General features: G+C 41.0%; 1 pseudogene; it reads right to left on the reverse strand.

The window, feature by feature from the left end:
- Positions 1-1,962: 1,962 nt before the first annotated feature.
- The window catches only part of LOC102248750, a 24,629-nt pseudogene continuing 12,738 nt past the window's right edge, over positions 1,963-13,853 (reverse strand).

A 13,853-nucleotide genomic window follows, 5' to 3' on the forward strand; every position in this document is an offset into this window, starting at 1 on the left:
CATGGATATCACGTTTTCTACTTATTTATTTTCCATCCTCACCTGAAGACATGCATAAAGAGAGGAGGGAAGACAGAGAAAGAGAAATGGAGAGAGAGAGAAACATTGATGTGAAGTGGAAGACATCGATTGGTTGCCTTCTGTACATGTCCTGACCAGGGTTTGAACCTGCAACCCAGGTATGTGCCCTGACTGGGAATTGAACCGGCAACCGTTTGGTGCACAGGATGACGCTCAATCAACTGAGCCACTCTGGTCAGGCATGTTTTCTGAAACATAGCTTAAATAACTATAAAATGTCATAAGATATGAATAGACTAGAAGATGGAAATATTTTATCAGTTGGACCTATTGTTAATCATTTCAGATCTCTAACTATTCAAATTGATTCACTGGAATTCTTTTCTAATTTTTTCTTTCTTGATTTGAATTACAATACCCCCCACCCCTCATATACACACACACACATACACACACTGATTATAATATATTTTGGTTTAACTTCCGATGGCTATGATAGTTATCATAATTGATGTTTCCATACTGCAGCTGTTTTTGACAAGCTTAAATTAAATGAAAACACATCTGACAGTTTCTAATTCTAAACACATTATTAAGTTGCATTCTTCCACAGGGCCCAAAGTGAGTTACTGGCAGAATGGAACTATAATTGTGGTAGGAGATGTGTAGGAGACCTGTCATGAATTTCTGTTGAGAAAAAAGAAAAGATAAATACCACTTTAAAGCAAAATCATCATTTTAGGCAGCAACCTTTAATTGGCTTATGCAATTGCTCAATACACTTAGTTACCTAGGAGTTCATTTTTTCAGTTAAATTATGTTGAAAAGCTCATCAGGAAGTTACATTATTTAAAATTTGACATTTCAAATCCTTATTGAGCTGTAATGGCTATAGTGCAAAAGTAACTGTTACTTTCAAAATGTCAGGCTAAAGGAATCCTTTTGAGCTTTGATTGTTAAATTGTGGGAGGAAACTGTTTTCTGAGGAAAGAGGTCCTGCCCATGGGGACTGCCTTGGCCCATTTCTGTGGCAGAGGTGTGATGAATCACCAGGAAGGGCATGAGTCCTGGTTGGGCATTTTGACTTTCACAAGACAACCTTGTTATCTTTTTCTCAGCTGCTTGTCTAATCTTATTGAACTGTTCTTTTGAGGAATAATGATTGCAAACTCCTGATGATCAACTCTCAAAGCAGTGTCACAAGGCCGCCAGCCCATTGATTCCCCTGATATTCAGAATTCTAGCTAAATCAAGCCAAATCATGAGGGACCACATGGTGTTGGCCTTCGTGGGATTGTACTCTCTTGGAGGCTGTGCTCTTTTATCTCTTTGGGATATTAACCTGCTATGGGTTGGTCATTGTTGAATTTATAGCTCATTAGCAAGGTTTTTCCTTTCCATTTTGCATAAAACTTTTTTTCTACTCTGGCTTTGGTGGGTAACCATGTCTTCAGTAGCAGAAACAAGGGGATTTTGCCTTATGATCTCTTAGTCTGCTGGTTGGGACATGCCTGTGGGTGGTAATTTATAATGGGTGGGTTTGTGACAATGGGATGTTTATGGAATAATGGTCCATCCCTTATTCTTCCTGAGAGTTGCTTACTTTCCTAAATATCTCCTCCCACAATCCTCTTCCACAGTCCCCAGTGCTCAATGCTGCCATCCTCCCCCACAGGACAATAGAATTCTGGCCCGAGGTCCTTCTTCTTCCTCAGGTTTCTCCTGAATCTTAACAGTCTCTCTGTCCACGCCAGCTCCTACTGACTTCTCAAGAGGGGAAGCTAAACACTGGCCTCAGGTCAGGAGAGGGGGAGGAAGTGGTGGGTACTTCAACTCCATTAGAAGTATCTAAAGTGAAACACATTTTACCATCAACCTTTTTTTTCCTTTTTCTTTTTTTTGTAGTAGTATGGTTTATTAAGCTGTACCTTACGACAGGTGCTAAGGCTTGCCCATGGTGCTCTTGATGCATAAAGCCTGGATGTTCTACCAGTTCTCTTTGAGCAATGACACCAGGACACTGACAGCTAGGGGGATGTTGAACATGACCTCATCATCTGTCATCTTCACATGACCAATGGCCACTGCCAGGCACAGAACCCTCTTCATCTGGAACTTGATCATGGATCTCACTTCCTTGACTTTGGCCACATGCTCTCACTGTGGGTCAGCAAGAACAAGAATTTGCTAGCTTATGCAGGCCTGGGCCCAGGACTTGTGGGATCTGCTTGATTGAAGACTGAAAGGGCATCATACTTCTTGGCCAGCTTCTTGACCAGTTTCTTATTCTTGTTGAGTTTCTTCAGCACCTCTGTGTCCATGTGGGAGATATCCATGGCCTTGCTTGGCCTTATCATAGTGCAACTGCCCCCCCTCCCAAGAACACATACAGAGAACTTGGGGTGGGGAGTGGGTGATGGTGCCCGAGAAGTGTTTGGCTCTCTGAGGATCACAGTTCTTCAAACTGATCTGCAGTTCCTCTGTCTGCAAACACTTCTGTGCTCGGGCTGGTTCCCGTGTAGGACTTCTTGCACAGGACGACCCCCACCGCTTCTAGAGGGTGCCACCAGAGAAAAGAGCTCACCATCAATCTTAAATACTTGTCATGCGATTTCAATATACACTTCAAGTTCAGCTGAACCCAGCCCAGTTCAGTCTAGGCTCACTTCTAGTCCAAGATAAAGGTTAGAAATTCATATCCTTTCTGTCCCAAATTTCAGCTCTACAGCTCTTGAAACTAATTGTTCAAATGCCTTGAGATCTTTCTCCAAGAAAACCTCAACAGAAATAGTAATAAAACTTAACTGAGAGATATAGAAGAGATCCCAAGTAAATGGAGAGACATATCATGTTAATGGGAAGGAAGGTAATATCATAAAGATGCCTATTTTCCCTAACTTGAATTATAGTTTCAAAGCAATTGAATCAAAATCATGGAACTTGCTAAACTGATTTCACAATTTGTATGGAAGAATAAAGGGCCCAAAATAGCCAAGATACTTCTGAAGTATCAGATATTAGAACTTAATGTGAAGCTGTGATTGACAATGTTGTAAACATTGAAGGTCAATAGGGGGTAGATATTTACATAATATCAAGTCCTTGAATGATGTTTTTTAGGTATAACATTGATGAGATGCCATAGGCACTTCACTCTTGTTTAAATCAATTAGCCTATGGTTAATTAAATTTGTCTTGTTACATGTCATTTTGCTTAAAGTCACAGAACCTATGATGCCACTGAGGACTTACTGCACCCCGAATACTTACTAATTAGATATCAATAAGTTCAAGATACTTATTACATTACTTTATAGTAGAGATATTTGGAAGACACCAAATTAACAAGTTCATAAAAGTTAACTTCACCAGTACAGGGACAAATCAACATCGTGTGCCTCCATATGTGACATAGAATCGCTTCTGTGATATTCTGGCCAAAAATGCATAATGTAAAGCTAATTATGGGGCAACATCAGACAAATCCCAAATGAGGGACATTCTACTAAATAACTGGTCTGTATTTTTCAAAAGTGTTGAGATCATGAAAAGACAAAAGACCAAGGAATTGTTCCAGATTGAAGAAGACTGAAGAGACATGACAACTACATGCAGACTGTGATCCTGGGTGATGTCCAGGCCCATGAAAGAAACTTGCGACAATTGGCAAAATTCGAATGGAGTGTGTGAATTTGATGATAATATTATATCAGTGCCATTCTCTTGATTTTGATAGTTGTGCTTAACTATTAGGAGTCTATCATTGTTTTTAGGAAATACACACTAAAGTATTGATAAATAATGGAATGTCATGTTTGAAAATTACTCTCTGAAATGGTTCAGAGAAAAAATTACACACACATACATACACGCAGGAAGAGAGAAAGAAATAGAGAAGAGGATTACACACAAAATTACACACACATACATACACGAAGGAAGAGAGAAAGAAATAGAGAAGAGGATTACACACAAAATTACACACACATACATACACGCAGGAAGAGAGAAAGAAGGAGAGAAAGAAACAGAGAAGAGGATGAGAAAGAAAATGTGGTAACATGCTAATAGCTGTGAAGTGGGTGAAGAATATATACTATAGAAATGCTTTGTATTTTTCTTTCAACTTTTCTATAAGTTTAACTTATTTTAAAGCAAAGAGTTAAAAGAGTATATTAGGAATTCCTCCAAATAATAAGGAAAGCATAAATGCCACAACCTAAGAATGCTGGGGAAATGAATAAACATTTTACACAGGAGGGCATACATGTAACCAAGAGAGCCATGATGATAAATTTCTGATCATCCACAGTGCTGATCAAGACTACAGTGAGGTACCATTTTGTTAACTGCCCCAAATTTAAAAATCTGAAAATATCAAGTTTTGGACAGGATTTCATTTCAAGTGATCCATTATTCATTTCTGGAGGGAGCATAATTTGTTACTGTTACTCTAAACAAGTGCATTGTTATCGTTAAGAAAATCGAACATGTTCATGCCCATGACTCAGCAATTCTATCCTAGTATATAGCTAAGACCATTTCTGATGCATATACACCTGGAACATGTACAGCATGCTCATAGCAATACTATTTAAGCAGGAAAAACCTGGAAAGGACCAGGGTGCCTGCCAGTGGAAGAGTGGGTAAATGAACTGTGGCACATTCACAACATGAAGAATCTTAGTGATATAATGTGAAATACAAAAGAAAGCCATCCCCTGATCACATACAGCATGATACTGTTTTTGCAAAAGAAAAATAACTAAATTGAAAAAAAATGATGAATAGGTAGTAGATTAATAAAATTTTATGTTAAAAAACTCAAGGGGGTAAGTGGACACACAAGATATATATTTTTATTACCACAGAGAACACCTACCTTAAGGATGAATTGATGTTTCTATATTTAGAAAAAATATTTTTTATAACATTTAATTAAAAACTTTTTATTTTTATTTTATCCATCAAGTTTCTAAAGTCTTAGGGTTCACTCAGCCTTATCCAGGATACCTATTATACAGATACTAGAGGCCCGATGTACGAAATTCGTGTAAGAGGCTCGGCCCTTGCAGCCCCAGCTGCCTCAGCTGGCCCTCGCAGCCTTGGCTTCGTCCAGAAGGTCGTCTAGATAGTCGTTCTGCTGTACAGTCTAATTAGTATATTAGCTCTTTATTATATAGGATGACCTGTCATTTATTATGGTGAACAAAATGAGAAATTTTAGAAACTAAAATATAAGCTCCATGAGAACAGAAATTTTTGTCTTCTGTGTTCACTATTATATCTCACTGGCATATAATAGTGCTTGGCATATCAAAGACAATCAATAAATAATATTTACCAATAATTAATAATATTGAATGAATGAAAACCTTGATTAGCCAGTTAAAAGGTAACATTGCAGTAACATGAAATGTCCAGCGGGTGGAGCCCATGTTGCATTTTGTTCACAGTGTACACAAAGCAAAGGTTCAACATTTTTTGGATGAATTTTTCCATGTCCTTGGGTGAATTTTAGGTGGTTCTGTGGGAACTCTGTAATAAGCTTAGATTTTCTTTGAAGTATTAATTGGTACCAAGATTTTAGTGTTCAGTAGTTTTCTAACAGAAAATTTATATCATTTGGTTCTTTAGTTAATGTCAAGTGGAAAGGTTTTACTCTCTACCGAATTCAACTAGATGCTTAAATTTTGTTGCATTTATTTCTGGGTCAAAGAACTAAGAACATTAAAGAATGAGAAAATCTGTATAAAAGAGAATGAGAGGTTAAAATGTGGTAAAAAATGTACCATGAATGCCAACTATGCTGACACCTTCTGAAGGACAATAGAATCAAAGCAATTTCCCCCATCACTTAGTTTAAAAGGCCTGACACTCACGTAAACACAGCAGAGTGGTAATTAATTAAAGTGATTGATTTACTTAGTTTCCTGTCTTCAGTCAGTTAACTGGATGCTCCTCCTCATGTGGCTCTGAACATCTGTTAACTGGGCTCATTTCTCTCCCCTTCCCATTTTGGAAACCTTTCATTGTGCTCTCTGGAACTCAGGATCTGCCACATGCAAAATTCTTAAGGCCTTCACTTCTCTGAATATTCACTTTAGGATTTTGCTCAGTAGAAACCCGGCTCTTCATGAGGACCCTGCTTCCCCTCTGCTCTCTCTCTTGCTGTGTTCCCTCCCGCGCCCTCATACCACTGGCGGGAGGGGTGGGAGGTGCCTGCCAGCTCCCATGCCATCCCCACCATTCTCCCTTCCATCTCCAGAAAACTCCAACTTTGAAGTCCTTGCTTCAGACTATTCCACAACCCCTGCTTGCCGCAGTCATCTACTTCCTGTCCCTTCTCTTAATTTCTTTAATATTTTTAGCTTCTGGTTCACTGCCATTTCCTCTTAAAATTCCTGTGACAATTTTAGCTTTTCAGCATCCAGATAAATGATCCTTTCAACACTTAATGCTCTTGGTTCCTTAACCTCCTCTTGTCCAGGGATCTTGTCCCTTTCCTTATCTCAGTCATTCTCTCTCAGGGTCATACTCTTGCCCTTGTGTTTACCAAAACAACATTAACCTCATCCAAGCACCCACTTTCCAACCCCCACATTCCTGTCTTTCTAGCTCACTCCCTCTGAGGCCCTGGCTCACTTTCCAACCCACCAGATCTTCAATTCATAGATTTGACCACATTTTTGTCCTCTCAATCTCCCTCATTTTATAGCCTTGCCTGGCCTGAATTCCATGCTTTGACATTACATTAACTCCCTTGCCAACTCTGGGATGTCCTTGTGTCTGGAAAACCCCAATCCTAGTTAAATCTAATTATCTGCTTACTCCATGCCTGCCTCCTGGCAGCTGAACATGACTGGATAAAAACCCACAACCATGACTAGTGGGCTCAAGGGAAATTTATCGCCATTAACCTCACATGGACCCGTCCTGCTGCCTGGCCGTCTACTTTATCTTCCTACTCCATTCCTTCTTCCACTTTTCTAGACTATTTATTCATCAAGTTTCAAACTGTGCATTTAAAAAATTGAACAGATGAGAGCAGACTAAAACTGAATAGAGTGCAAAACATATAATAAGGGTAAATATTATTTCAGGAAATGCTTGTTTCAGTTGTATGTATACATATTTATATGTGCATGTGTGCTGGATTAGGATGTAAGATGCATTTTGTGCTAAAAAATAGTTAAAGGTATACAATTATTTCACATCTTCTCTCCTTAAATTTGTATCACCTCCTCATCTTCTCACTGCTGTCCAGTGACATTTTACTAAGAAATTAGGAGGAGTTAGATGAGAACTTGTCCACCTGCCAACCCACTGGTTACCATGCTCCATCTCCTCCCAGTTACTCTCTGTTCCCGCTCTATGTCAGCTCAGTCCTCCACTTATCTCCTAGATCCAATAAATCCTAAACCCCTCAAAGACATTGCTTATTGATTATCGAGTAATTAGAACCTCTGTAAGGTTCTTTCTCCAGAATTATTAATTTCCTCCCCTCTGCTAGATAGATCATCCTTAATAATATGAAACATTTCACACTAGTTCCCATCTTAAAAACAAATATCCAAGCCAAACAAAGCCTTTGGTGGCTCCCCTCTAGCTACTGTGTCATTTCTCTACTCCTTTTTACAGCAAAACTCTGTCCCTGAGGTCTCTTCTCCCATTGTCATTTGTCCCTAGTCCAATGAGACTTGTACTCTCACTATTCTGCCAAACCTCTTCCCTAAATCCAATGAACTTTCCAGAGAGAGAGACCACTCTCTCCTCTTTGAAACACTTTTCCCTCTTAACTGTCAAGAACACCAAGTGCTGCATTCCTGGTTTCCCCTAGAGTCTACCTCCTTCTTCACACGTTGTGAATGTTGGAGTTGCCCATGTTGTAGTTGGAGTGCCCAAGGTCTCAGACCTCTTCTCTTGTGTATTTATACTTATCTCTTGGAGATTTCATCTAGGCTTATGGCTTTAAATAGCACATATATACCAATGATTTCAAATTTATAGGGTGCAGACCTTTTCCCTGAAACTTCCTTCTCAACCCCTCCACTTGGGCACTTAATAGGCATCTCAAATTAAAACTGAATGCCCACCTTGCTCCTCCCACAGTCTTCCTCATATCCGTTAACAGAACCTCTGAATTTCTAGTTGTTCAGGACCCGTACCTTAGTGCCAGCCTTGGCTTCTCTCTTTCTTTTTTAAAAAAATATATTTTATTGATTTTTTACAGAAAGGAAGGGAGAGGGATAGAGTTAGAAACATCAATGAGAGAGAAACATTGATCAGCTGCCTCCTGCACACCTCCTACTGGGGATGTGCCTGCAACCAAGGTACATGCCCTTGACCGGAATCGAACCTGGGACCCTTCAGTCCACAGGCCGACGCTCTATCCACTGAGCCAAACCAGTTAGGGCTTCTCTCTTTCTTTTATGCACTACGTATATCCACTTGATATCATCAAATCCCATTGGCTCTATCTTCAAAATATAACCTGAACTCAAGCACTTTTCACCACTGTGGGGCATGGCCAGAGTGCTTTGGACAGGTTCAAGCCTTGGACTACTCAGAGGGCACAGTCCTCTCATTGCCACGTGCAAGTCCCAGCTTGGATGGCAGGGCCCTCCCAGCACAATTAGCCAACAGCTATAGCTGTAAGCTTGAACCTGTGGTCCAAACACGTGGCCCCACGTGCCTGAGTGATAGAGTTCAGGTGCATGTAGTTGAGTGGGCCTGAAACCCACGAGAATGTTGTAAACAACTTGATCATGCCCTTACTTTGCCTCATGGCATCTGCTATAAAATAAAGACATGGCTTGTGGGTGCTGGCGCTGTCTCCTCATCAGGGAAGCAGCATCCCCCGAGACCCAGCTTTTGTTCTCATGTCTGTCTTTTCTAAGCCTTTCACCCCCCCACTCAGGTTCACTAAACCAGGCTGAGCTGGCATGGCACATAAGGCGCCCTGGGGCTGAGTATGTCATGGCTGTGGTGGCTCCCCACACACCACCTCCACAGCTTCCACCCTGGGACTACGCCTAGGTGTGTGGTAGGTATTAGGGATACAAACGTGAAAAGGCATGCTTGGGTGAACTCATCTGATTAGTTATTAGAATACAGCAGATTAGTTTCATAATAAAGAAATAATCACTGTAGGGTGAGACATGGGATTTGAAAAACTTTGTAACTAAATTGGCATTTGAACTGGATCTTGAAGGATGAGTGGAAGTTGGCCAGGTGAATACAAATGGAAGAGAGTTTCAAGCAGAGAGGGTAGGGCACAGAGGTGTGATGTGATCTGGGAATGGTCAGGGGTTTGAGAAGGTTGAAAACATTTCCCTTTCAGTGACATGCCCTAAATGCTAATGGTGGAGCATTTGAAGGAGAACCAGGGCATAGATGTTTTCAAGAAGCACTTTCAGTTCATTCCATTATCAATTTGAAGGCAAATTCTGGTAAAATATGTGTTATGTAGTGACATACATAATATCTTGATGAATGACTTCTTGACTCTGTCAAACCTATAAATAATCCTAATGTTTGTAGTACTTGAAAGCCTATCTGTATATATAAAAGCCTAAGCAACTGACTGGCTGACCAAATGACTGGCTGATAGCTATGACACATACTGACCACCGGGGGCAGACGCTCAATGCAGGAGCTGCCCCCTGGCAGTCAGTGCACTCCCACAGCCAACCTCCCGTGGTTGGCCAACCTCCCGCAGCGCCCCCTCCCCCCCCCACCGGCTGGCCCCAATTGGGACTGGGTGAGATGGCCCGGATTGTCGGCCAGGCTGAGGGACCACACCCATGCATGAATTTGTGCACCGGGCCTCTAGAATAGTAATATAGTCCATTTTACCCAGAGGTTTGAAACAAATACAAGCGCATTGCTTTGGATGTTAGTAGTTTTATGTTAATAAATTTAATGAGCCTTTATTGCATACCTTTCATATACACCAAACTGTGTAAAGTGTTGTAAGGAATAAAAAATAAAAAAGTCAAGCTATCAAGGCACAAAAAGACATGGAGGCACCTTAATTTCATGTTACTAAGTGAAAGAAGCCAGTCTGAGAAGGCTACAAATGATATGCTTCCCACCATATGACATTCTGGAAAAGGCAAAACTATAGGGTCAATGAAAAGATCAGTGGTTGCCAGGAGTGAGGAAGAGGAGAGATGAATAGGGAGATAGTGGAGGATTTTTAGGGCAGTGAAAATACTCTGTATGATACTATAATGATAAATATATGTCACCATACACTTGTCTACAAGACTGAATGTACAATACCAAGAATGAACCCTAAGATAAACTATGGACTTTGGATGATTAAGATGTCTCATTCTTGGTTTAAAAGTATACCATTCTGGTGAATTATATTGATAATGGGGGAGTCTGTGCATATGTGGGGGCATTTCATATATAGGAAATCTCCCTACCCTTTTCTCAATTTGGTTGTAAGCCTAAAACTTCTCTTAAAAAAATAAGTTAAAAAAGTCAAGATTCATCTTCTTAAGGGGCTTATTGTCTTTTAAGGAGTGATATGATAGAAAAATACATAGACCACAGACCAGAAAGAATATACCAGTAGTTTACCTTCCTGAAAATGTTCATTGGAGAAGTGTTAAACCAGTAAATAAAACAATAACTCATAACAATTAATTAGATGATTTAAAATACTTGCATTCACCAATCTGCAAAATTAATCTATCCATGTTAGAAAGCTCTGACCTGGAAATCCATTTCCCCCTGCCTATCTTTCTGTTTCAGAGAATGAAGTGTTTCTTTTCTTGTGGGAGGTCAGTCTCGCACCCTATTCCCTTGACCATTCTCTGCAGGATTCCTCTGGATGTTGCTTCATCATTTACTCACACATGTATTCATTTGGCAGACATTGGTTACCTCTGTGTCAGGCACTGTGCTGAGAGAGAAGAAAAGAAATAGACACAGTGCAAGGCAACAAGGAGGCCATGTTTAATGAGCTTGCTTTGTCTTACACCTTTTCGCTTTCAGTGGCTTCTCCTAGTTGCCAATATGCTTATGACTCTCCCACCCTAATACAATTTTTCCTGTGACTCTGGAACCACTATTTCTCTTCCTTGCCCACCCCAATATTACCGTGTTTCTTTTCTTCCCTTCTCACTCAGGCTTCTGTGGGAGCCACCCTGCACTCCCTGCCTCCCCTTCCTCACCTGCCTTTCACTTACCCCTTCTCTGCAATTTGGCTTCAGCCCCCATCATTCCACTGAAGCCTCCCTGCCAACATACACGTCAGCCCAATGGCATGTATTTTGCCACATCCAATGATTACTTTTCTGTTCTTATCTTTTTGGACCCTCTGCTGTAATTATCACTCTTGATTTCTTTTTCTTTCAAACTCTATGCCCTTGACTTGGAGGAACTACTCACCGCTGGTTATGCAATTACGTCCTGCTTTGTTTGATCATCTTCCTGCGCTATTCCTCCCTTGCTTTTTCTCTGTGACCCTGAGCTCTGTTCTTGGTTCTTGGCTGCTTCTTCCATATATGGTCCTCAAGCAAACTCATTTGCTCTTATGGTCTTAGATTTCTGACTCTGATTATAAGAGCTTGGGTTGCATATCAAACTGCCAGCTGTATATATCTGCTTATGTCAGACTATCTACTACGTATAATAGCAACTTGATGTCCCCAATATATTGAAACTCTACATGTTAAAACTGAAACTCATTTTTTCCCTATCCCACCCCAAACCTGCTTCTTCTTTATCTACTCATTACTTTCTTCTCTTTCCCTCTCCCTGCTAATTCTGTCATCATCAAGGATGCTGATCCTTGATCTGTCTAATTCCTGAATTGACCCCCTTCTCTTCATCTCTATCACGGTTGCTCTCGTTCAGGCCTCCACCACCCCTTGCTTATATCACGTGTAGCTTTTAGCCTATGCCATACTGTTTTGTGCCTCTGTGCCTTTAGTTGCCTTTTGCCCTTTCTTAAACTGAGAGACTTATTCATCCTTTAAGACTCATCCTTCAAAAATCATCTTCTAGATCTAGGAAGTCTTTTCTGAACTATGCAAACTTTTATTTTATTTTATTCAATTTCTTTTACTGCATTCACTTTAAAAAAGAAATTATCTACTTATGTATCTTTTACCTCAATATACAGTAAATTCTGTGAGAGACCATGCTTTCTTCATCTTTGTTCTCCTCATACCAAACTCAGTGCTTGGCATATTTATTGAACCTAAATATAGTTAAGATTTCCCCACTTAGTTGCCATCCACAAGCTTTACTACGTCACAAGATGCTTGGCCTTTTTCTCTTATTAAACAAACACTGACTGAGTGCTTCCTATGTGTTGGCTCTGGGAAGCAGTGGTCACAATGCCCTGAGAATGGCAAGTCAATTACGATGGCCATAGTGGGGCATGGCGGGGGCGGGGGGGGATGAGTGGGAGGATCAAAACCGAGATGTAATCCATGGCTGTGCTCACAATAGCTTTTGTTCAGAAAGAAGAGCATTTTATGTGGCAGAATGAAAAAGGCTGATGAGGGCAAGTTTGGAAACAGAAGTCTTTTATAGAAGCAACATTTTTCATTTAAATCACACCTCATTATGATGTGTCTGGTTGGGTTGTACTAATTTTCCAATAGCAGATCATTGTTTTAAAGTATGTATTGAATTGTATTGATTCATGTATTCATTTCATAACCTTTATTAGTGACTATAATATATATAGAGGCCTGGTGCACAACATTTTGTGCACTGGGGGGCGGGGGTCCCTCAGCCCGGCCTGCACCCTCTTGCAGTCTGGGACCCCTCACTCCTTACCGCCCGCCTGCAGCCTTGAGCCTGACTTCTGGCTAAGCAGCGCTCCCGCACTGACCACCAGAGGGCAACTCCTGTGTTGTGCATCTGCCCCCTGGTGGTCAGTGCGCATCATAGTGACCAGTTGTTCTGCTGTTTGGTCGATTTGCATATTAGGGTTTTATTATATAGGATGGTATCTTGGGGATTCCGGAGAACTAGACACCATGCTTGGCCTCAGAAAACTTGTGGTCTAGTGGTGTACTGGGCACAGGAGTGGAAGAACGTGATTCAGCGGCATTGCTGTGGGAGGGGTGAACACAGGCTGCTGTGGAGCCCGGAAGGGGACTGACCTCTCAGAGGGGCGTTGGGAGCCCAGAGAAGGCAGTCTGAGCAATGACTCGGAGCTGAATTTTGAAGGATGAGTAAGAATTAACCTCTCAAATAAGCTGGAGGCCTGCCAGGCCACCACAGGCAGTGGGAACAGCTTGTGCCAAGACTCAAATGAGACCACTGAGTGTGCAGTAGCTTGGTTTATGCTGCAACCGAAGGTGGGACCAGGAATGAGGTTGAAGTTTAAATTTTATTTTCAAGGGGATGTCACAGAAAAAAGTGGAATTCTGCCCACTTTCATTAACAGATTAGATAGAACAGGGTAATAACTGTGCTACATATTTAAGAAACTAAAGCGTAAACAATGAGACAAATCATCAAAACCACCAGGGCTCTTGGTGAAAATATTCCTAAGAGAAGAAAGGTTAGTGAGTCTTTCTATAGTCACCAGTCCATCTTTCTTGGTTTGGATCTGCCTCTGGCTCATACTCAAAAATTGAATCTGAGAAATCCTGCCATTTCCCAGAGGGCCAATAGTTCCTGTAATAACTACTCCCCAGACATTTCCTGGATATGATAAACTTTCTAGTTCCATAGTTACAGATTTATAAATCAAAGATTTTTCCCCCATGTTTTTCTTCTATGTGAGCATTACCCTGAGGCAAGGTAGTGACAAGCCTGGCAGAGATGGCCTGGGAGGGAGGTGGGGGAGTGGG

Source organism: Myotis brandtii, unplaced genomic scaffold, assembly GCF_000412655.1.
Source record: "Myotis brandtii unplaced genomic scaffold, ASM41265v1 scaffold352, whole genome shotgun sequence".
Classification (NCBI taxonomy): domain Eukaryota; kingdom Metazoa; phylum Chordata; class Mammalia; order Chiroptera; family Vespertilionidae; genus Myotis; species Myotis brandtii.